The sequence below is a fragment of the Eurosta solidaginis genome, chromosome 2 (genome assembly GCF_040869045.1).
Source record: "Eurosta solidaginis isolate ZX-2024a chromosome 2, ASM4086904v1, whole genome shotgun sequence".
NCBI classification, from domain to species: Eukaryota; Metazoa; Arthropoda; class Insecta; order Diptera; family Tephritidae; genus Eurosta; species Eurosta solidaginis.
Window position 1 is genome coordinate 59,987,303 of NC_090320.1, and position 23,357 is coordinate 60,010,659.

The 23,357-nt window shown below is 39.5% G+C and overlaps 1 long non-coding RNA gene, 1 other non-coding gene and 1 pseudogene across 2 annotated transcripts; 2 read left to right on the forward strand and 1 right to left on the reverse strand.

Annotated features, from left to right (window-relative positions):
• Positions 1 to 1,329: 1,329 nt before the first annotated feature.
• Positions 1,330 to 4,397, reverse strand: LOC137241518 (uncharacterized; annotated as a pseudogene).
• Positions 4,398 to 16,587: 12,190 nt separating this feature from the next.
• TRNAK-CUU (transfer RNA lysine (anticodon CUU)) lies at positions 16,588 to 16,660 on the forward strand. The gene has a single exon. It is a non-coding gene; the product is annotated as a tRNA-Lys (tRNA).
• Positions 16,661 to 21,925: 5,265 nt separating this feature from the next.
• Positions 21,926 to 22,732, forward strand: LOC137242156 (uncharacterized). Its single transcript, XR_010950099.1, has 3 exons — positions 21,926 to 22,014; positions 22,081 to 22,394; positions 22,470 to 22,732. It is a non-coding gene; the product is annotated as an uncharacterized lncRNA (long non-coding RNA).
• The last annotated feature ends 625 nt before the right edge of the window (positions 22,733 to 23,357 follow it).

Genomic DNA, 23,357 nt, shown 5'->3' on the forward strand with positions numbered 1-23,357 from the left:
GCGCAGGAACAGTAAGGTTGGCAAGGACCCACCCCAGCCGACAATGACTAGCCACTGTGCACCACAACATCATGCCGACCGCCTTCCTTACTGCTTCCCTTGTAAATGCGTTATCCATAACAAATCAGTGCGGCCACCGTGGTGTGATGGTAGCGTGCTCCGCCTCTCACACCCTATGCCCTGGGTTCAACTCCCGGGCAAAGCAACATCAAAATTTTAGAAATAAGATTTTTCAATTAGAAGAAAATTTTTCTAAGCGGGGTCGCCCCTCGGCAGTGTCTGGCAAGCGCTCCGATTGTATTTCTGCCATGAAAAGCTCTCAGTGAAAACTCATCTGCCTTGCAGATGCCGTTCGGAGTCGGCATAAAACATGTAGGTCCCGTCCGGCCAATTTGTAGGGAAAAATCTAGAGGAGCACGACGCAAATTGGAAGAGATGCCTTAGATCTCTTCGGAGGTTATCGCGCCTTACATTTATTTTTTTTTTTTTATAACAAATCTATATTCCATTTCTTTTAGTGCAAGATAACATGCAACACCAAATCCAATAACATTAATCCGAAGGCGGAAAAGAAAAGTTTTAGCTCGTTCAAAAGATATTCCCAAAAAACCGAAAAATGACCCCGGAGTGCTTCGAGACCGGGGTGGGATCCATAGTATTTTTGCGCTGGCGGCCTTCGGCCGCGCTTATAAAAAATTAATCTGGGTGGGTCCAACACCGATTTGGAGACTAAAACTATATCTGGGCAAAACACTTATGTCCACAATTTTTTTTCTGGGTACAAAATATCATCAACATTACAACGCGCACATGAAAATTTTCAATTGAAAATTTTTTTTTTTTTTTGCAAATATCTCTTGTCCAACACAAAATAATTTACCTCCGCCTTCTGATTATTGTTGTCGAGGTTAATGCGTGTCCTTTAAGACCTCTCTCGATATTTATGGACGCATATTATCAGTGTCATGCTGTCGTATAGAATTACCAAGAGTTGATGCGCTGGAAACGTTGAAGAAGTGATTCAGCTGCTATATGTGAATAAATAATAACAATAAATTAAATATATATCATTTAAAAATCAGCTAATTACCTTTATTTTCCATTAAAAATGCCTTTTTCTTCTAGCTTCATCAGCAAACCAACTTTTTTCTTTTTTTGTTTTGGCTTTGTTGACGAAAATTACATGTGACATTTTTCTTCTTCCATCACTTTTGACAGAAGAAACTGAAAGAACGATTGACAGTTTATGTACAATCGGCAACAACGAAATACACGGGAGGGTTGCATTTTCGCTAATGCTTCTACCTGGTAATTGTACCATGGTTTGTACTATGCTCGACTAGACCATGATGTAATAACGACAAGGTGATCTACGTAGTGACAGCTCATTTTATACGTAAATGTTTTTTTACGTTCCTGTAATGGTTTCACCACCATTTGGGTTTCGTTTACGGTTGGCGATAGATTACCCAGTTTTGTTGTATGTTCAGCGGCTTGCATATACTGCATACCTTTTTTCATCATGTACTCAACTTCTTCCATGGTATCATTGACGTGCAATGATTTTTCGGTACTCTCATTGAACAAACTACGATTTTCTTTATCATTTTCAAATGATTCTTCAAAGTCAATAGAACTTTTGTTATGGTAATTACTGAGCATGCTTTCCGCATTTCGTGCTATTGGCTCTATTGCAATTTCCTTCTGTTGTTGTTCTTTATCCTCTTTAATAAAGACACTTTTGTTTAAATTTCCGCCCGTTTCATCTGACTCATCATCCGACAACTCAATTACTACTAAAGAATCATCAAAGGACGCGCTGCCATGCATATTTTTATTATCATTGGTGATAAGTTCAGTCACAGTTGCATGCTCATTTGCTGGCGGCTCTAGTGTGTTATCTAGGTTTATCATTATGCTTTTTTCATGCGATTCTTCAGAGGACTCGCTTTGGGTATAATGTGAAACTTTCCTGGGTGCACTTGCGCCTGTGGTGTCATGTGCTGTTTCATAACAGCTTGTTGTCGCTGAAGTTTCACTGCCTTTTTGAGCGCTTTGAAAGCTTATGTGTGATGATACATCATCACCACCCAAAGAACTATTAGACTGATCTTCGCAATTTTCCTCTAGTATAGTAGATGGTCTGAGAAGTCTCACCATTTTCAAAGGTGAAGTTTGTAAAGTGGTATCGCCCACTATTGTGGAGTCTCATATTTTAGATGGCGCTTCAATATCTTCTAGGAGTGTTACATCAATACTTTTTAAAGGAGTTTCATTATCCAATTGATGCTGCTCCTTTACGCATAAGTCATGCAATAAGTGATATAAAAAAATGCTTAAAATATTGCAATATACGTCTTTTTGCGGATGATGCACTGCTCATCATCAGTGAGAAATATGCCGACTGTGCAATGCAGAAAGCACAAGAAGATCTTGACTCTCTATACAACTGGTTGTGCCTTAAAAAATTGAAGTTAAATATAGATAAGACTAAGTTCATGGTATTTTGCAAAAACCAGAACATCATACGTAATAACGATTTAAACAATATAACCCTGAAGATTAAAACAGTTTAATTCAAAGAGTAAATGAAATGAAGTACTTAGGAGTTTTAATTGATGAAAACTTGAATTTTGGAGAACATATAAATTATCTTGAAAGGAAAATTGCGCAGAAAATAGGATTCATGTACAGAACATGCAAACATATTAGTCAACGTCATAAAATAATGGTGTATCGTTCAATTATTGAGCCGCACTTTATATACTGTCCTACAATTCTGCTGATAGCGAGTGATATGCAAATTAAACGACTACAAATACAACAAAACAAGGCAATGCGATTTATATTAAAATGTCCCCCAAGAACATCAAAAACTATAATGCTGAATCGGTTAAACTGGCTTAGTATAAAACAGTCAATAAGTTACTTCACTTTGAAATTTATATATCATGTACGATTAGGAATGCTACCGAGTTACCTGAGCAATAAAATATTATATAATCACGAGATCCATAGCTATGGAACTAGATACTGCAATAATATAAGACTGCCTAGAGTAAGAACAGAGTTCGCAAAGAAGACTTTAGAATACACTGGGTACAAAATGTACAATGAACTACCTACTGAGATAAAGGATTGTGAAAATATTAATAAGTTTAAAGTAAAATTATTTTTATATTGTAAAACACTTAATATTTAATGAAACAAATGTTTAATCAACATCAACTAGGTCTTAAAGACCGTAATAAAGAAATATAATAATAATAATAATAGACGTTGCAATGATTGTGCTTCTTCATCTATTTCTTGTAGTTCTAAAATTATATTATTAAATTTAAACCACACAATCTTATCAACTTTCAATATGTTGTATATTCACTTACCTTGTTTACAAGGGGTTTTAAAATAGTTTCCATCGGCGCTGCACTTTTTAGCATCTTCTATAACCATATCCTTGTTCTCGCTATGTATGTACTTAAATAGTGTGCTGTCAGGATCGGATGCTGTTTTATCACACATTTTTTCCAAAGCCATAAAACTTTCATCAGACGTACGTTGCTGTTGGCATTCGAATATAGTTTCGTCACAAGATGCCTTTGTTGAAAAATTATAAGGAATCCTTTTTATAGTGTTTGCATTGTTGGACTTATTTTCATCATCCTCCATTTCAAATATTTTGGTCATTGCATTTCCGCTAACAGCAAGATTACTTTCGTGTTGATCCATATTCGCTACACGAGGAGCTGCGCGTGCTTCTAGCAAAGTTTGTAGATCCTCCTCTAAATCCAAGCTAAAGCTTTGGCAAGATACCGGCTCTTTAGCAGGCGTTGTAGCCTTTCTAAATGTGTTCGTAAATCGAGAAAAAAATGTTGAAAATATTGTTTGTATTAATTTTTAATAATAGGTATATATTACCGCATATATACCGCATTTTACTTCCGCATTGCCTTTATCTGAGATCTTGCTTTTAACAATACCCATAGGCTGTAGCGTAAAGGTATCACAACCAGTGCATTGAAATATCATTGATTGTTGCTGTGTTCATAATATAAAGATATGGTACGTAATTGGATTGTTGTAAAAGGCCAAAATGCTGTATACCAACCTCATGCTATATTTACACTTCGCTTGACTACTATGCACACGCACAAATACGCGTATATAAACATCGGCAGAAATGCTCAAAAGTGGCTCAATATATTTTCCATAACGATTAGCGTGCGTTTCAATGCAATGCAATAGTATGCGCAATCCCATCTCATGGCAGCATTTCATACGCAAAGGCACAGAACTACATTTGGCATAGCAGGCTTCAGGCGTATTGCCAGCCAGCACAGCCATATCAGTCGCAGTTACAAGTAATAAACCCCCACTGTTGTTGTTGTAGCAATGCTCGCCCCACCTAATAGCCGCGACCGATCACAAATTGTCATCAATATCCTCTAACGGGAGTCCAAGGAAACTTGCCGTTTCAACAGGGGTGGACCATAAGGAAAGTGGTGTTAGAGGCGTTGGTTCCACATTACAATTAAAGAGATGGTTGGTGTCATGTGGGGACACATTGCAAGCGGGGCATACATTTTGTATGTCGGGGTTGATTCTGGATAGGTAAGAGGTTAACCTGTTACAGTATCCAGAACGAAGTTGAGCAAGAGTGACACGCGTTTCCCTGGGGAGTATGCGTTCCTCTTCCGCGAGTTCTGGATATTTTTCTTCAAGTACTGGATTCACCGGGCAATTCCCGACATAAAGGTCCGACGCCTGTCTATGAAGTTCACCAAGGACCTGCTTGTGTTTTTCCGCTTCATACGGCTGGGTTCTCAGGTGCCGTATTTCCTAAAATGCTTACGGAGATGACTCCCCCACTCGTCAGTGATTGTATAGCGCCATCCAGAAAGCGACTCGGACAACCATAAGGATCTAGGTCTATAACATCGAAACGCTTCTCATATGAAGTTGAAAGGTACATGAGAGTCCTATTGCGAATTTTATTATTATTACAGTTAAATCACTAGCTATTGATTCGTATATTCAACTTACATTACATACCCTTCGCTTGGCACAATTAAATGTTCCACTCGTCATTAGCATTGCTTTCGTTTGTATTTTGTGCATTTTTATGCGCCGCCGCTTCCCGCTCTCTTATCAACCGCTTTGAGTATACCTTAAGTACTGAAATACTTAAATCACGATTAAATTCTTGTACTGGATTGTAGAATACGGCCCCGCCGGCAATAATTTCTGTAGTGCTTTCTTTGATCACACGTTCGGGTGCTTTGTCGTTCGTAGTGATCTGTTAATTCATAAAATTTCGGGCGATTTTGTTAATAACGCGAAACATATATTTACCTTATTTTCAGCTATTTCCCCAACTTCCATTTTGGCCTTAAACTGCTGTGCATCCACGTTTTTATCAGCTGTTCGGTGGTGGCATACGCTGAGCTGCTGCTTTCGTTGAACAGTGAATCGTGGAAACTGTTTGAACAGACGAATATATTTAAGTATTACAGATGCATGACACTGTTTTTTTATAAATCAACGATGATAGCCAGCCTGGGGAGGTTGTTGCTGCTGCTATCGTGGCATTGCATTACCTGGTTGCTGTTGTGGTATATACCTTGGTATAACTGGATGTGGCGTCATTGCCCCACCTGGTCCAGTTGATGCGGACCACGAACAACAACCACCACGACCTACACTGTTTGGGTTCACTTTGCTGCTGCAAACACACCTCCGTCACAATAATTAATGGATACCATGGATGGGTATCTCAACAAGAGAGGCTATTTTATTGCACACATAGCCGTTTTTTACACCGAATTTTCTAATCATTTTTTTTCAATTTTGGATAATAAATCTTAATGGTATGTATTTTGTAAGTAGATCCATATAAGCACTGTAACAAGAATTTTTTTTTTGTGTGTATGTGGAAATCAAAATTTACTATTCTGCATTAGAATTGCTCACGATTATTTATACTATGCAATTACATATTTCACTTTCTTTCTTTATAAACATGCACACATTGATATGAGTTTTTTTGCTAAAACACACTTTAGTAGACCAAAAAATATTAAAGAATGCGTATATTAATTTCTGCAAAAAGTAGTAAATACAGGTTGAAAAAATTAACCAAAAAATCGATTTGTCTTGCTGTCTCTGCTGAATTAGAAATGGCGGATTTTTTTGCACGCAAAAATGACGTATTTTGCTATCCCTATGAAAATAATAGGTGCGAGAGAGCACGATACGTTGTGGGAAAGCAAAATTTGTCAGCATGCTATTTCGTTTGCACAATTTTTCATTCCAAATCGTCACCCCTGTCAAAAATTCGTGTGGCTGTGTGCGTTTTTGGTCACACGATTTTTGCAGGGTGCTTTCATTCTTTTTGATATGCGCAGGATTCGAGAATCAATATCAAAACGGTTCACTATCTCGTCATAGCCAGTCAGCCCTTGATATTGAGCTGCGAAACGTGCATCCTGCAACAGTAGTTAAACAGAAACATAAAATAGTTAAAACATGTATTAGAATTATTATTAAAAAATATCTTACCATTATTTTCGGCGGAAATATTAAAATTCAAACAATTTCGTTTAATATAAAATATTTTATATACAAAATTTTACGCATTTGAGCTATAAAAGTCAGCTCAAAATAGAAAAAAGTGATGTCTTTGCATACTTTTCTAGGAAAATTGATTTGTATGGTTTTACTACAATTTTACCTCTGAATGAAAAAGTAGTTTCGCAAAGAGGCAAATTGAGTTTCAGAGTGGGAGTTCAAGATGGCGGATCAGAAAGAGAAGCTGCCAACGTCAGTCACCTTGTAATTGCATGATGGATTAGACGAAGCCGATAGACGGCATATTGAATGAATGACAGTTTCGTTGAGTTAAATTCAATTTAGTGGTGACGTGTTTTTTTGTGCATGATTGGCAAATAAATCTGTAAAAAATGTAAGTAAGCTCTTTTCTTTCAGTTTTTTTTTGCTAATCAATTCTTTGATATCTATTTTATTCGTATTTACATTAAATTTACTATTACTTTTGTGTTTTCGATTTCCATTCGCAACAAAATCTTGGTGGTTAGCTAACTGACCACCGTGCCTGTTGTTGGTTTTATATATGTCGCTTTTTGATGTAACTGTTAATGTCTTTTTCATATTTTTTACAGTATGTCAAGTCATACGCGCCGTCTTGAAGATAAAGTAATTGAAGAAAACTTGTTGGAAGACATTCCTTCAGATATCGAGAGCATTTGTGACGATGAGAATGACGAAAAAGATAGGGAAGATCAGCCAAATTCGTTGGTGTTAGGTGATTTTATTTGAGAAGCTCAAGTACATGATTATGACAGCTTTGATTCCGATAATGACCTCCCTTTATCTAGCTTAGTACGTCAGAATCCTGATTCTACAAACTCGAACATTGTACAATCTAACAGGCTGACTACAATAGATCCAAAATGGAAGAATAATTATAGGATGGGTATACCCGGTGAGTTTACTGAAAGTGTGGGTATGACAAATCAGATTTTAAGTACGGAGAATGTTACACCTCTTTTGCTGTTCCGCCTATTTTGGACAGAGCATTTACAAGACAAACCTGTACGCTACTCAATCCGGAAAACCTAACACAGCTACCACAACTGAAGAGCTTGATGTTTGGTATAAAAAAATTGTCGAGCTACAGAGATTACTGGTCTTCAGCATCTGATTTACATGACAGTTATGTTTCGAAGTTCAGTTGGCTTTTGAATAACTTGCATGTGAATGACAATAGTGTTATGCCCGACAGAAATTGCCCTGAGTTTGACAAACTTTATAAAATCAGACCTCTAATCGACATTCTTCGAACTAATTTTCAACAAAATTACAAGCCATTGGAAAAATTTGCGATTGATGAAAGCATGATCAAATTTAAAGGCAGGAACTACCTGAAAGAATATATGCCAAAAAAGCCCACCAAACGAAGTTATAAAGTTTGGATGATGTGTGCAGATTCAGGCTATTGCCTAGATTTTGATATTTACACAGGCAAACAGGGCGGCAACGTTGAAAGGGAGCGTGTCATTATTCTGTATTACAAAATTCTGGGTGACAAAATTCTGTAAATTGCAAAAAAATTCTGCTTGAACAAAATTCTCCTTTTTTAAAATTCTGCTTTCTAAAATTTAACTTTTTCAAAATTCTGCATGTTTAATTCTGGAAGTCAAAATTACGGAATCATGGCATGCCGGTGTTGGAACGGCTAAGGATTATTTTTTTAAAGTGCGGCCAAAGGCCGCCTACGCAGAAGGGTATACTACGCAGAAGGACATCACCGTGGCGGTAGCCACGGTTATACCACACACCCGGACTTGGCATGGCGTAGCCCAGGGTTATTTTTTATAAGCGCGGCCGAAGGCCGCCTATGCAGAAAGGTGTTCTACGCAGAATTACATGGCGCACTTTTTCAAAATAATTACATGACCTTTAACATTGTTAACATTATATTTTAATATAGAATTTTGTAATGCAGAATTTTGTAATACAGAATTTTGAAAGCAGAATTTTAGAAAGCAGAACTTTAAAAAAGCAGAATTTCGTTTTTAGAATTTTGTACATACAGAATTTCGACACCAACCCACGTTGAAACTGACTTAGGCAAGGTGCACACGAGGCTACGCGTCATAGATGCGTACAAGATATTTCATATAGCTACAATGTCTCTAATCCTCAAGATCTGCACACGAAGCTACTTTCGAGCGTCGCTACAAAAAGCAATTATTGAAAAAAATAAAAAATTAAATTTCTTCAGCTATATCCGTCCCCGAAACCAAAGGAAAATAGGTATTAAACGTTGTTTGCATCCCCGTGCCTTTGTAAATTATGAAAGGCAATTTTAAACTACCGCGGACTAGAGAAAAGGTTGATTTCTAGTTTCCAACACTTTTTAACCTTTTAAACACTTCAACAATGTCTAACCAAGCTGTTGTGGTGTTTAATACTCTTTTTCGCTTTGGTAATATACCTTTCACACACTTTTATTAAATAAAGTACCATTTTTTAACTAATTACACAAATTTGCATAAAACAAATGTAAACAAACATCTTGTTCTTCCTTTTTTTCAAGCGTACGTACGCTCAGCGACGAACATTGCTGTACGCTTAGCTACACAAAAATTTCATGCTTTGTCGCTTTCATGAAGCTGACGCCTCGTATGCAGCTCTCCATTCAAATACATGTGTTCGGCATCAAAGCGTACAAATTTCGCCTGCAGCGTCTATGACGCGTAGCCTCGTGTGCACCTTGCCTTAGGTGGCAAAGTTGTCAGGAATTTTTGCGAAAATTAGAAAGCTAAAAACCATAAAATCTATTTTGACAATTATTTTAACAGCTACGATCTGCAAGTAAAATAACGAGGATGACATTTTCGCTTGTGGAACGGTAAATTCAAACAGAAAGCTTTTGCCAACACTAAAAGAAGACAAGCATTTACAAATAGGTCAACATGATTACCGGATTAGTGACACAAAAGTAAATTTGCTAAAATGGAAACACAAAAGATCAGTATTTATCTTGTCAAACTATCATGATCCTAAGAATGTCGGAAAAGTGAACGGCAAAGAGCACGATGGTACCAGTACTGAAGTGTCCTGTCCAGAAGCTATCAAAGAATACAACGCGAACATGAATTTTGTAGACAAATTTGATCAGATGAAAGGAAGTTATGCGATTGACAGAAAATCGCACAAGTGGTGGCACAGGATTTTCTTTCACTTCCTCGATTGTTCTGTGGTAAATTTACAAAGAATTGCAGTCCTCTTTACGCCCAGATCTAAGCAAGCTGAATTTGAAAGAGTTTCGACGAAGTGTATATCAGGGTATACTGGCGCCAGCGTATGTCAGAGACAAACCATTTGACATCAAACGGAGTTCCGCTGCCTCTTCTCCCGGACCTGCAATTATAAAACGTCACAAACCTTGTGTCCCTCAGGAAATTCGTTTAGAAAGCAGGCGCCATCAACCCAAGAGGAGCACTTCAAGAAGATGCTGCAACTGTAGCACGAAAATATCCCCAGTGCGTACGATTTGGCAGTGTAATACTTGTAAAGTGCCGCTTTGCTTACGCAAAGGTAAAAATTGTTTTTCATATTTTCATAGAAAATAAATACTGCAACAGTTCTTCCAGCGGAAAAGTTAATTTTAATTTTAATACTAATAAATAATACACATAACCATTACAGTTTTATTTCTATTGATAGTCATGGTGGTCAGTGGTACTAACCACCTCATTCCTCGAAAGCCTTAATACTTAGATTTATTTTCTCCTAACTTCTGTGTTATTTTATTTGTAAATGATGTTAAAATAAAACACAAATATTCAATATAGTCTTAATCTAAAAGCGTGACTGAAAGAGTTAATTCTTCTTGGTTTTGATGTTTCGTTTCTAAATTGCACCGATGCTTGCCGATCACCCAGATAATTTGCGGTCCACCTTTTAAGACATGCCGGGAGGGTAGACCCTTCCAGGTCTTGCAGTAACGTGCCATGGTTGACCGTATCAAAAGCTTTTGATAGATCTAGCGCAACGAGAACTGTTCTATGGTGGGGGTTTTGATTTAAACCGCCATTTATCTGGGTGCTAATGGCATTTAGCGCGGTGGTAGTGCTATGGAGTTTTCTGAAGCCATGCTGATGACAGGCTAACTGCAAATTTGCTTTGAAGTAGGGGAGCAAAATGGCTTCAAGCGTCTTGGCTACTGGCGATAGGAGAGATATCGGGCGATATGACTCTCCTATGTTAGCTGGTTTCCCAGGCTTTAGTAGCGGAACCACCTTGACCATTTTCCATTTCTCAGGTATTACAAAGGTGGAAAGAGACAGATTGAAGACATGCGCTAAATATTTGAAACCCTCTTTCCCTAGGCTTTTAAGCATCGGCATGGCTATGCCGTCTGGGCCCACTGCTTTGGATGGTTTAGCATGATCAACCTCTCTGGCGGTGATGGTAATTGGTGATGCGCTGAATTTATGTTTATGTGCGTGTCTTTTGGCCCTCCATCTATCTTTGTCGGCCGTAAAATGCATTATATATTCGGCAGAAAGCGCTCGCGCATTTTTTGGCATCCGACAGCACTTTATCGCCAAAGGCGATAGAAACTTTGTCATTGTGCCTAGACGGATTCGATAGGGACTTTACGGTGGACCAAAGTTTACCTACACCGGCGGAGAGGTTACAACCGCTTAGGTGCTCCTCCCATTTCGCCCGCTTGTGTTCATCCACAAGCAATCTGATGCGTTGGTTTATATCCCTTATTTGGGGGTCGCCGGGATCGAGCTGTCTTATAAGGTCACGTTCTCTCGTTCAATTTGCGGCCTCCGCCGGAGTGGGGCCGAATTTCGGGAATTCTAACGGCGGGAATGAAGCGAGCCGCGGCGGATTTTCTTGTATTAAACATACTCACTGCATACATACACAAACATTTATTTCATGCACTGGTAAAAAAATAAAATTAATACAGATACTACAGCAAAACGCACATCAAAATTTAATCTAGAACATCAGGGTAACTAGTTAGTCGGACAAAAATAAAGATAGCATTTCCTACATGGTCGGAAGTACGTCTGAAAGGACAACAAAAACAAAAAAAAAAACATTTTAGAAGCAAGCACAATTCAGGGGACAAGATGAAAAGTTGTCCCCATCTCACTGCCTTCCCAACCATATGTGAGTACATTTACGTCTCTCCCAACCCACCTAAATAATTGGAAGTCACCTCGTAGATCACATTAAAAAAGAAACTTAGAATTTATTCATTAAAAAAAATCAGTTTTGTTACATTAGAAAAAGGTTTTTTTGTTTATTGAGAACAGTTCAGCACATCTGCTGAATTTCATTATTTGAAAACTGTTATACAAATTCGAAATTGAATACAACTTTATAACAGAAAAATAAAATTAACTGAACAACAACAAAAGCTCGTAATTTAAAAGAGTCGAATTACGGTATTGAAATTAGTCGAACAAAAATCATTTATTTTAAAGAAGCGACAATATATGTGTATGTACTGTTTTTACAGACACTTATAAATGCTTACAAAACTTAGCCTTGGGTTTGTCCCTCGATGTTTGCGCAAACAGCTGGATACCTTAATGTATGTAGAAATTACAGACAGGTGTCTATACACGGTCAATTAGTTTTAAATGCAAATTACCACATATGTTCGCTTTTACATTTAATTTGCAAATTATTTAAAAAAAATTATATTCAAATAAATTCTTAAAGAATAACGGTTAATATTTTCGACAAACAAAAAAGCTTTAAAGAGTTACGAAAACAGTAAATTAAACGATTAACAAAATTCATTTTTGTTTTATAATTATTTTAATTTAATTTTAGTGCATTAATCACTATTTTGTAAGAAAAATATAAGCTTGTTGATTGTTGAAACAGCAAAAAATGCGCAACCGCAGATGCAGATTTTTCCATTGACGTTATTGCCTTGGGGTTGCGAGCACCACTTTTCGGTTAGCCGGAATACCCTTGTTAGGGTCAGGAAAACTGGTAGGACTTAATTCGCAAACATAATATTTTGCAATTTCAACAGAGGCACAGCACTTGCGTGAATTACAATATAGTTTTTGTTTCCGAATTTAAAATTTCTTAACGGATTTTAGTTTTAAAAAAAATTCGTAATTGATTGTAAAATACATTTGTACGCGTTTCAATTCACCAACCAAATCGACGAGCTCTCTAACGAATTAAAAACGCTTGCTTTTTCAAAAAAAAAAAATGTTAAATGGTTGCTTAAACTTTTTGAATTCTTTCAAAACTTGTGCGAGTATAAAAGTGCAAAGTAGTTAGATCCAAAAGATAAAATATAATCATATAAAGATAGGCATACATCACAAAACTAAATTCAAAATCCAGTCACTTCTAGAATTTTGAACTTGGAAAAATGTATGCGATAGTTCAAATACGTGGTAGTGTTTGTGTAAGCTCGCTGGATATTAAAGTGCCTGTTTGTCTTTGCATTGATATGTTCCTAGAAGTTTGCCGCCTTCATCTTCCAATACGTAGTAAGATGAACCTTGCTTACTTCGAACCCGCGCCTTGAGAAAGGTATGTGATAATTTACTGTTAAAATTTTTACTTTGATTGCTCTGAGCAAAATTTCTACGTAATACCATTTGACCTTCCTTGAATGAGATTGGCCTTGACCTCAGTTGTAAGTTTTTTCATTTACCTTATATGATTTTTGAATATTACGCACAGTGTCGCGTATCAGGAAAAGGGTATTATGTCTTTGTACCGTGTTTAATGCGCATCCTTCTTCGGTCATACCAATGTTTCGTAATAGCTTGTAATTTTCGCCGTGAGTCATCATATGCTGACCAAATACCACAAAATATGGACTGGTCGAGGTCGACTGATGTACTGAATTCCGCAAAGCACAATTGACGCTACTTAAATGTTGGTCCCACTCCCGCTGATCTCCCTTAATATAAGCACGAAGTGCTGCATTTATAGATCGGTTGACACGCTCCGAGCTATTGCTCTGCGGAGAGTACGCAGCGGTGCATACATGCCTTATTCCACACTTGGTTAAAAATGCTTCAAACTCGCCTGACTTAAACTGACTTCCGTAATCGCTAACTAGTACTTCTGGCACCCCAAAAACATCAAAAACATGTTCCATAAGGTAATTCACAATAGGTGTCGTGGTAAACTTCTTCAATGGGCACAGAAAAGTAAATTTAGATATTTGATCTAAGACTATCAAAATAATACCAATATTACGAATCTTTGACCTAGGAAAGGGCCATATAAGATCTATGAACAATCTTTGAAAAATTCTTTCGGAAGGTACAACATTTCCCATAGGAGGTCTTAAAATCTGGGTTGGATGCTTCGTCATTTTACAAGTGTCACATTTTGCAATATAGTCGCGCACTGTACGCAAAAGCCCTGGCCAAAAGAAATACCGTCGAATACGCTCCGTAGTTTTAGCAATGCCACCATGAGCGCAAGTTGGATTGTCGTGCGAATTGCGTATTACTTCTTCTCTTAAGCCTTCCGGAACCACTAGTTTCCAAGCAGAGTTCTGTTGCGCGACGTCACCTATGTAGTATTCTGTCCGATGGTATATGAAGTTATTTCGAACTTCGAAGTCTGGATACTTATCTTTATTGGATAAAATCCTACTACGAAGTTCATTATAAGCCACGTCATTAAAAGCAGTTGACGTAAGATCAATATTAGGCACATAGTCTAGCTGTAAACTCTCCACTTCCTCTATGCTTTCAGAATACTTACGGGACAGTGCGTCGGGTACCACATTTTGGCTTCCTTGACGGTGTTCTATTTTAATTGAAATGATTGAAGGTTAAGCGACCAGCGTGCAAGCCTACCGCTTAAGTCAGTTTGGTTCATAAGCCAACGTAAACTTGCGTGATCTGTGACTATTTTAAATTCTTGACCCTCAACTTAAGGACGAAACTTTTTAACCGCTAAAACTGCTGCCAGGCATTCTTGTTCTGTAACCGAATAATTGCGATGTGCTTTGTTAAGTTTCTGTGACATATACGAGATTGGAATCTCTTCTCTATTCTCGTTAACCTGAGCTAGTACAGCCCCAACTCCGTTTCGGCTTGTGTCACACTATGAATAGCTTAGTAAAGTCCGGGTTTGCCAGAAACGGGACAGATGTCAAACGTTGTTTTAAAATGTCAAATGCTTCCTGTGCGGTTTCTGTCCAATCAAATGTCTTGTTCTTTTTTAACAGTTCTGTCAGAGGCTGAGTCACGTCCGCAAAATTTGCAATAAATCGCCGGTACCACTCAACCATTCCTAAAAATCTTCGAAGCTGACGAACTGATTTGGGAACAGGAAACTCGACTATTGCGGAAACTTTAGCCGGGTCGATTTGTAATGTCCCTTGACCTACTATATAACGCAGGTAACTTACTTGCTTAAGACAAAACTTGCTTTTTGCGATGTTAATCGTCAGACCTGCCTCACGTATGTGAAGGGCTACTTCCTGCTGTAAATCGATATTCTGATTTGAAATCTTCCGTGACCAAGAGTAAATCGTCTAAATAAATGAAAACGCGTTCTTTCAAGTTATATGGAATTACTTTATCCATTAACCCGCACATCGTTTGGGGAGCATTACACAGTCCAAATGGCATAACCGTGAACTGATAAAGTGGCCGATTTGAAATGGTAAAAGCAGTTTTCTCACGAGATCTCTCCTCCAGTGGAATCTGCCAGAATGCGTCCTTTAAATCTAGACTAGATATAAATTCAGAACGCGGAAGTCTGCTCAAAATACCCTCTATGTGTGGCAATGGATAAGCGTCCTTTTGTGTAACTTGGCTCACTTACCGACTATCTAAACAAAGCCTGACTTTCCCAGGTTTTCTCACTAGTACAACAGGTGAGGACCATGCGCTGTTTGATTCTTCAATCACGCCTAATTTAAGCATCCGCTCAATCTCCTGTCCCACTAATTTTTCAACAGCTGGTGAAATTGGGAAATGCCTTTGTTTAATTGCCTTTGCAACTCCAACATCGGTTTCATGTTTTAAGATAGTAGTTTTCCCTAAACCGTTTCGCTCGTATGACGGAAAAATTCTATTGCCGCATTAGGTTCCTGTTTTTGATTTGGTGTCAACGCATGTATATGAACATCCTCATCAACTATACTAGTCTCGCTAATTATATGTGAAGCTAACTTAAAAGCTTTCCAAAAGTTAACTCCTAAATACACGCCTTGGGTTAGAGATGGTATAATATAAAACTCAATAGGCTTATCCTATTGTTTGTATGTAACTAACAATTAACAACACCTTCAATTTCTTGTTTCGAACCATCAGCCGTACGCGCATATGACCTCAGTGGTTTTGTACCCAAATTGGTTTTCGAATTTAACACGCTTAAAGCTAACTTCCCTCCAAGACAACTAATTGTAGCACCAGAGTCTAACAAGCCAAACACTTTCGAATCTAATAAACGAATCTTTGCTTACGGCCTAGCATCGCCCGGTTTACAAAGGATCGTTGATATTAAATTATTTCGTTTATCATTTACGTCTCTCCAATATACTCTACCCCGCTTTGCTGACCGAGAATCATTAAAGATCCGTTCACGCCGCACTCGATACTCTTCTAACCGTTCATCAAAAGGTTTAATTGGGTGTAAAATAGGAACATTTTGGGTATTTTTGTTTACTCTTGAAAATGGTTTCAGAATCTTTATTGATTCCTATGTTGGGTTTGCTGCGCTCTCAGATGTTTGCTGCTGTTGTTGCAAACATCCCGACGAACGTTTCCCGACTTATTACAGTTAGGACAAGTTGGAGTTTAAAGCTATAAGGCCACAGCCATAGCAAAATACACGTCGAGGTTTCACACATTCCTTATAATTATGTCCGGCCTCGTCGCAATTCCAGCACTTGCGCTCCGATATATCCTTCACTGCAAAGCTTCGATAGGATTACCACTTTCAAATATTCCCGCTTTCATGTCATAATGCTCTACTTCTGATATTTGCCTTTTTGGTAAATTTGGCTGTTTAAAGGGTAATTTTTGCGTAGCCTGGCTAGCTCAGTCGGTAGAGCATGAGACTCTTAATCTCAGGGTCGTGGGTTCGGGCCCCACGTTGGGCGCCGTTTTATGTAATGTAACCTTCATGGAGGTTCGCTAAGTTGGTCTAGCGGCAGTGAAATGTCATACGGGGTTGTATATGCGAGTTAAACCAGGACTAATCTCTTCGGCTTGGGGGGGGGGGGGGGGGGGGATTCTTGTATTAAACATACTCACTGCATACATACACAACCATTTATTTCATGCTCTGGTAAAAAAAAAAAAATTAATACAGAAACTACAGCAAAACACACATCAAAATTTAATCTAGAACATCAGGGTAACTATAGTTAGTCGGACAAAAATAAAGATAGTATTTCCTACATGGTCGGAAGTACGTATGAAAGGACAACAAAAACAAAAAAAAAAAAACATTTTAGAAGCAAGCACAATTCAGGGGCAAGATGAAATTTGTCCCCATCTCACTCCCTTCTCAACCATAGATAGATAGATAGATAATTAATTGAGGATCGCACTGCGACCATTGGTCTATTGTGCCCTCAACTGCTTCACAACACCCCATCCAAGCCGACATCTCTGATGAACCCTAGCAGTTCACCTGGCTTGAGGGATTTGATGTGAGAATGTTCTGGTCATGGTGAGCCCATAAACTTAACCTTACGTTTTGAGATTGCATCACACTCCATGAGGATATGGTCCGCCGTCTCCGCTCATCGATCACAAAATCGGCATGTGTGGTTCGATATTATACCCAGATTTTGCATGTGCCTGTTCAGTCTACAATGTCCTGTAAGAATAGCTGTTAGGATTCTGTTTATATTTCGAGAGGCCTATAAATGCCCTGTATCGAGTTGTGCAGTAATCCCCTAACAGTGTTCTTCCCTCTTTTCCCTTTCTTCTACTAATAGATGCCCCATAATTTCCTGCCGGCCTACTGGCAGGAACGGCTAGGACCAATAGGTCGTATCGTTGCTGCCTCTCTGGCCAGGCTGTCCGCCTGCTCATTACCCTCGACTCCCCTGTGACCAGGAACCCAGGCCAACAGTAGTTCGTTGTGTGCTCCTAGTTGATTCAGCTTTTCCACACACTCAAGGACTAGTGCTGATTTTATTTCAAATGCCGAGATGTCCTTGAGGGCGGCCTGACTGTCACTGATTATGGCAATTTTCTCATTGGAGTATTTTCGCTGAAGGTTCAGGTCCGCGCACTGGCTTATGGCGAATACCTCTGCTTGAAAAATGCTCGGGTATGCTCCCAGGGGTATTGATATCTTGGCTCTGGGTCCTATACTGTTTAGCTGCTGAATGCTCTCAATTCTGTTTTCCTCCCACGTACCCTTGTCTCCCAGTTCTACTTTATATCTTTTCTCATATACTATCTACCTGAGGATATCATCCCTCGGGAGTTGAGAGATTGGGATCTTCTCTCTCAATTCCTCCATGTTCCGGGACGATATGACTTTACCTTTGCCCGAGCCCTCCTTGGCGATATTAAGGAGGGCTCGCTTGGCTGACTGCTCTATCGATATGTGCAGCGGGGTTAGATCGAGGATAGCTTCCAGCGCTGTTGTGGGGCATGTGCGCATAGCTCCCGTGATGCACACACATGCCAGTCGCTGAAGTTTTGACAGTGCTTGCCTCGTCGTCGCCCGAGTTGTTCTCGATGCCCAGGCTATTAAGCCATATGTTATCATAGGTTTTACTATCATGGTATACATCCATCTTAGCACGTGTGGGCTAGAGCCCCATGATTTGCCTGCTAGACGTTTGCATACCATGATGGACCTCGTTGCCCCAGTCTTCATGGTGTCGAAGTGTTGTTTCCATAAGAGCTTGGTGTCAAAAATGATCCCCAAGTATTTCACTGCGGTTCCATATTCTAGTGCCACGCCATCTATTGTTATTGCTCTCAGGGCTGGTAGGACCCTTCTTCTGGTGAAGGGGATGATGGTTGTCTTAGATGGGTTGATGTTAAGCCCCATATTGGCATTCCCTTGTAATGTTCAATGCTCTTTGTATTATGTCACAGAGCGTACTCTCGAATTTACCCCTTGCAATTATGACGATGGCGTCAGCATATCTTTGGCATCTTATGCCACTGTCTGATAGCTTTTGCAAGACTTCATCCACTACTAGGCTCCACAGAAGGGGTGACAGGACACCTCCTTGGGGGCACCCTCTCGTGGTAATAACCTTAACTGCGCTGCTGCCTACTTGGGCTTCAGCGATTCTTGTACGGAGTAGATTGTCAATCCATCTCTGGATAGGCATCTAAACTCCTCTTCTCTGCAGTGCTATGTTTACGCTTTCGTGAGATGTGTTGTCAAAGGCACCCTCGATATCAAGGAAAGCGCAAAGCACTGTTTCCTCTGTTTCGAACGCTCTCTGTATTTCAGATGTTAACTGATACAGAGCTGTGTCCGTGGACCCACCCGCTCTGTAGGCATGCTGGCTATAATGTAGGGGCCAGTTCTTGAGGACGTTTGATTTCTTGGTCTATTATCTTTTCCATTGCCTTCAAAACAAAGGAGGGTGGACTTATTGGTCTGAAGGACTTTGCTTGTGAATAGTCCTTTTTACGTATTTTTGGTATGAATACTACTTTTGCTCTTCTCCACATCATGGGTATATATCCCAGTGCCAGGCTATCTCTCATGATCCTGGCAGGATGTGGGATGATCTGTATCCCTTGCTGCATTAGCGCCGGGTAGATGCCATCCACCCCCGGAGATTTGTATTTCTTCCCAGCCATATGTGAGAGTACATTTACGTCTCTCCCAACCCACCTAAACAATTGGAAGTCAACTCGTAGATCACATAAACTTAGACTTTATTCATTTAAAAAAAGCAGTTGTGTTACATTAGAAAAAGTTTTTTTTTGTTGTATTGAGAACAGTTCAGCACATCTGCTGAATTTTATTATTTGAAAACTGTTATACAAATTCGAAATTGAATACAACATTATAACAGAAAAATAAAATTAACTGAACAACAACAAAAGCTCGTAATTTAAAAGAGTCGAATTACGGTATTGTAATTAGTCGAACAAAAATCATGTATTTTAAAGAAGCGACAATATATGTGCATGTACTGTTTTTACAGACACTTATAAATGCTTACATACCTTAGCCTTGGTATTTGTCCCTCGATGTTTGCGCAAACAGCTGGATACCTTAATGTATGTAGAAATTAGAGACCGGTGTCTATACACGTTCAATTAGTTTTAAATGCATGTCGGATCTGTCAATAAGTTAAGACTATTGGAACATACTTTGATGAAGTGACGCGCACTGTTCCATAAAAAACTTGTTGTAAGTTTACATACTAAAAATTAGTAGGCGAGAAAAACAATAATGAAAATATTTTAGTAAAAAAATATGAGGCAGAGGAAAATTATTATTGATTAGAAGTGCGTGCGCGTCAATTTCTCTTAGACTTTTGATAATGACTGGACAAATGCGTGGTGGCAACGGCGCGCACCCACGTATTTGTTAAAGATTAGTTAAGGCGAAAAAAGGGAAGAAAATAAAAACCAAAAAAGTTTCGTATTAATAAAAAAAGGAATTCACAGTGTTTTTTTTATTGAATGTATATAGATACAACAAGTGTTAAGGAAGATTTTAACAAATGTTGTGAAAGGTGAAAATATTAAATATATTTTAGGAAATTATTAAATATATTTTTGGAAATTGGCAACTTACGTGAACGTGCGATTACGTGTACCTTTGCTGGCTGCTGGATCAAAAGAGGACGAGACTTTTCCACATGAGCCGATGAACCCACGATACAGCTCCTTCGTTGGGTTTCCCGGCAACAAAGTTGCTGTACCGCGGGCTTACAGCGGTAAAAATCTAAGATACATACGTACTACCACTCACACATGCCTGTGTGTATAGTGATCACAAGAATATGTGGGTGGTAGTAACGAAGGAAAATAAACAAAGGAAGTTATGTTACGAGGGGGGGAGAGATATATTTAGGCCTGTGGCCTAAAAATACCGGCCCCCTTGCCGTGAGCAACAAAGAAAAAAACTGAAAAGAAAAAAAGGAATGACACGTGATCGCACGTCCAGTAAGGCGTTATGTCGATGTGCAGATGCGGACTGCAAGTACTGCACGTCGCACGATGGACTCCGTGTATCGTTGTCCTGTGAAGAAAAAGAAAAGAAGATTAAATATACGTACGTGGTTTTAAATTCCGTGCAGTAATTACTTAGTTTTTATGAAACGCTCCTATTTTTGGTAGGCCCCTGAGACTACCAGCCCGAATACGGTCGGTTGGGTCAGGAGACCGCCAACTGTTGTTGCTGGCGTTCCGCTCACCATCAGTTCGGCGTATAGATCAGCGCCGAGTGTAAGACGAACTGGCGATGAGCGGTAGAACTGCGGATCTGCAAGCCGCATAAATTCAAATGGAACGGCAACCTTTGGATCCACATTGGATGGCGGACTCAACCGATAGTGGCCGTTGACCACGGCGGCTTGGGTAGTGACATGAGTCGTTGACCCGAACTTGCCGCGCAGAATAAGGGTGCATTGCCCTGGTCCTTGGCGCTCTAACTGCAAATCGCGTACCAGCTCTGCATCGACGATGGTGTTGGCGGCGCAGGGATCAATGATCGCACGAACCAAGTGTAGGTGCCCACGCGATTCGACGCGTACGATGACCGTCAGCGCAATGGGCACGAAAGACCGCATGATGGCCGCTGGAGTGGCTGGGAGCAGCCGGCCGGTTCGGAAGTGCTGTCTTCCGCGTTTGGATGACTTGGTCGGGCCTCCTTGGAGTCCAATGTCGCGGTGCCGCCAGTTTTCTCGTTCGTTTCGACGTTTGTTTGCTTTCGCCGCGCTTCTTTCATGTAACAGCGGCCGGAAACTGCGCATCCCATGGTTGACCGTTGACGGTCTTGTTGTCTCCGTTTTACCTCTTTCTTCCTCCGCCTTTGCTCTCTCCTCCTCCATTTCTTCCTCCTCCACCTGCTGAGCCCAGGACTTTGTCGGCCCCATTAGGTGGATTGACAACGTGTCATCGAGTTGCACTTCCACCATTCAACATTATTTTTGACGTGTATTGTCAATAATGTTGAGATTTGTGGAATTAAGTATTTTACATCTCGACCAAATGAATGATTGATCGAGATATGTAATACGCGACATGTGTGGCGTGTTGTGCTCGATCTGTCGTGCGGCATGTAGTGCGTGACGTGTAGTGCGGCATGTAGTGCGTGAAGTGTAGTGCGGCGTGTAGTGCGTGACGTGTAGTGCAGCGTGTAGTGCGCGAGATGCTTGCGCATGAGGCCTAACATTTGTATTGCAATAATCATTGACAGTCAGACATTAAATGTAGAGATTTTGACATCTGCTACGCTTTTCCATTTCCTGAATGAGAAAAAAAAATGTCTGATATAAAATACGCGGTGGTGAGTATATAGCTCGTAAACTGTTGTAGTCTTTTTCCATTAACTAATTTCTTCTTTTCTTTTCAGAATAAAAAGGGTGTCGATCTCAACCGCCTTAAAGCACGTATTTCCTCAAAATATGGTTTGGGAAAGCTTGTCACGTTTGGTTGACATCATTGCGGCGTGCAAATTATTAATTTTAGTGCAGTACGTGCAAGTTACTGCATTCAATGGTACACGGCCGCATTCATCATCTCTTGCCCACCAGTTCAAAGATTTTTCTTTTTCCATTAGCATTTGGCACACGTTCTTTACGGCATTTATAAATAACGTTTCAAATAATCTGCATCAGGATCTTTTTGCTGACAGTATACACCGTTGCATTGCTGGCATTCTAGCGGGTATGAATCCACGACTCTTACCACGCGGGTAAGAAGAGCCAATCACCTATAACTACAGTCCACTCCACTCCCTAGGCAATTAATAAGAAGCAGTGAAAGAGTTCTCAAGGAAGCAGATCCACCAAATACGGATTTACGATCGTGATAATATAATCGGCAGCGTTTCCACATAACGACCCTTTTGGCAACACCAACATCAACAACACCGACAATCCACAAAAAGTCAATCTACTAATCCGGCTCGAAGGACCATGGACAAATGCGTGGTGGCAACGGCGCGCACCCACGTATTTGTTAAAGATTAGTTAAGGCGAAAAAAGGGAAGAAAATAAAAACCAAAAAAGTTTCGTATTAATAAAAAAAGGAATTCACAGTGTTTTTTTTATTCAATGTATATAGATACAACAAGTGTTAAGGAAGATTTTAACAAATGTTGTGAAAGGTGAAAATATTAAATATATTTTAGGAAATTATTAAATATATTTTTGGAAATTGACAACTTACGTGAACGTGCGATTACGTGTACCTTAGCTGGCTGCTGGATCAAAAGAGGACGACGCTCTTCCACATGAGCCGATGAACCCACGATACAGCTCCTTCGTTGGGTTTCCCGGCAACAAAGTTGCTGTACCGCGGGCTTACAGCGGTAAAAATCTAAGATACATACGTACTACCACTCAGACATGCCTGTGTGTATAGTGATCACAAGAATATGTGAGTGGTAGTAACGAAGGAAAATAAACAAAGGAAGTTATGTTACGAGGGGGGGGAGATAAATTTAGGCCTGTGGCCTAAATAATGACTTCGCATCCTGCGTCATCAGAAGTGGGCAATGAGCCAGAAGAGTTAAATAGTGAAAATAGTGTATGGAAAAAATTATACGAACAACAAAATAGAGTTTGTTTCGCTGTTAAAAACACTTGGTTCGACTTCCAGTGCAAATAGTGATGTGCAGCTACCGGA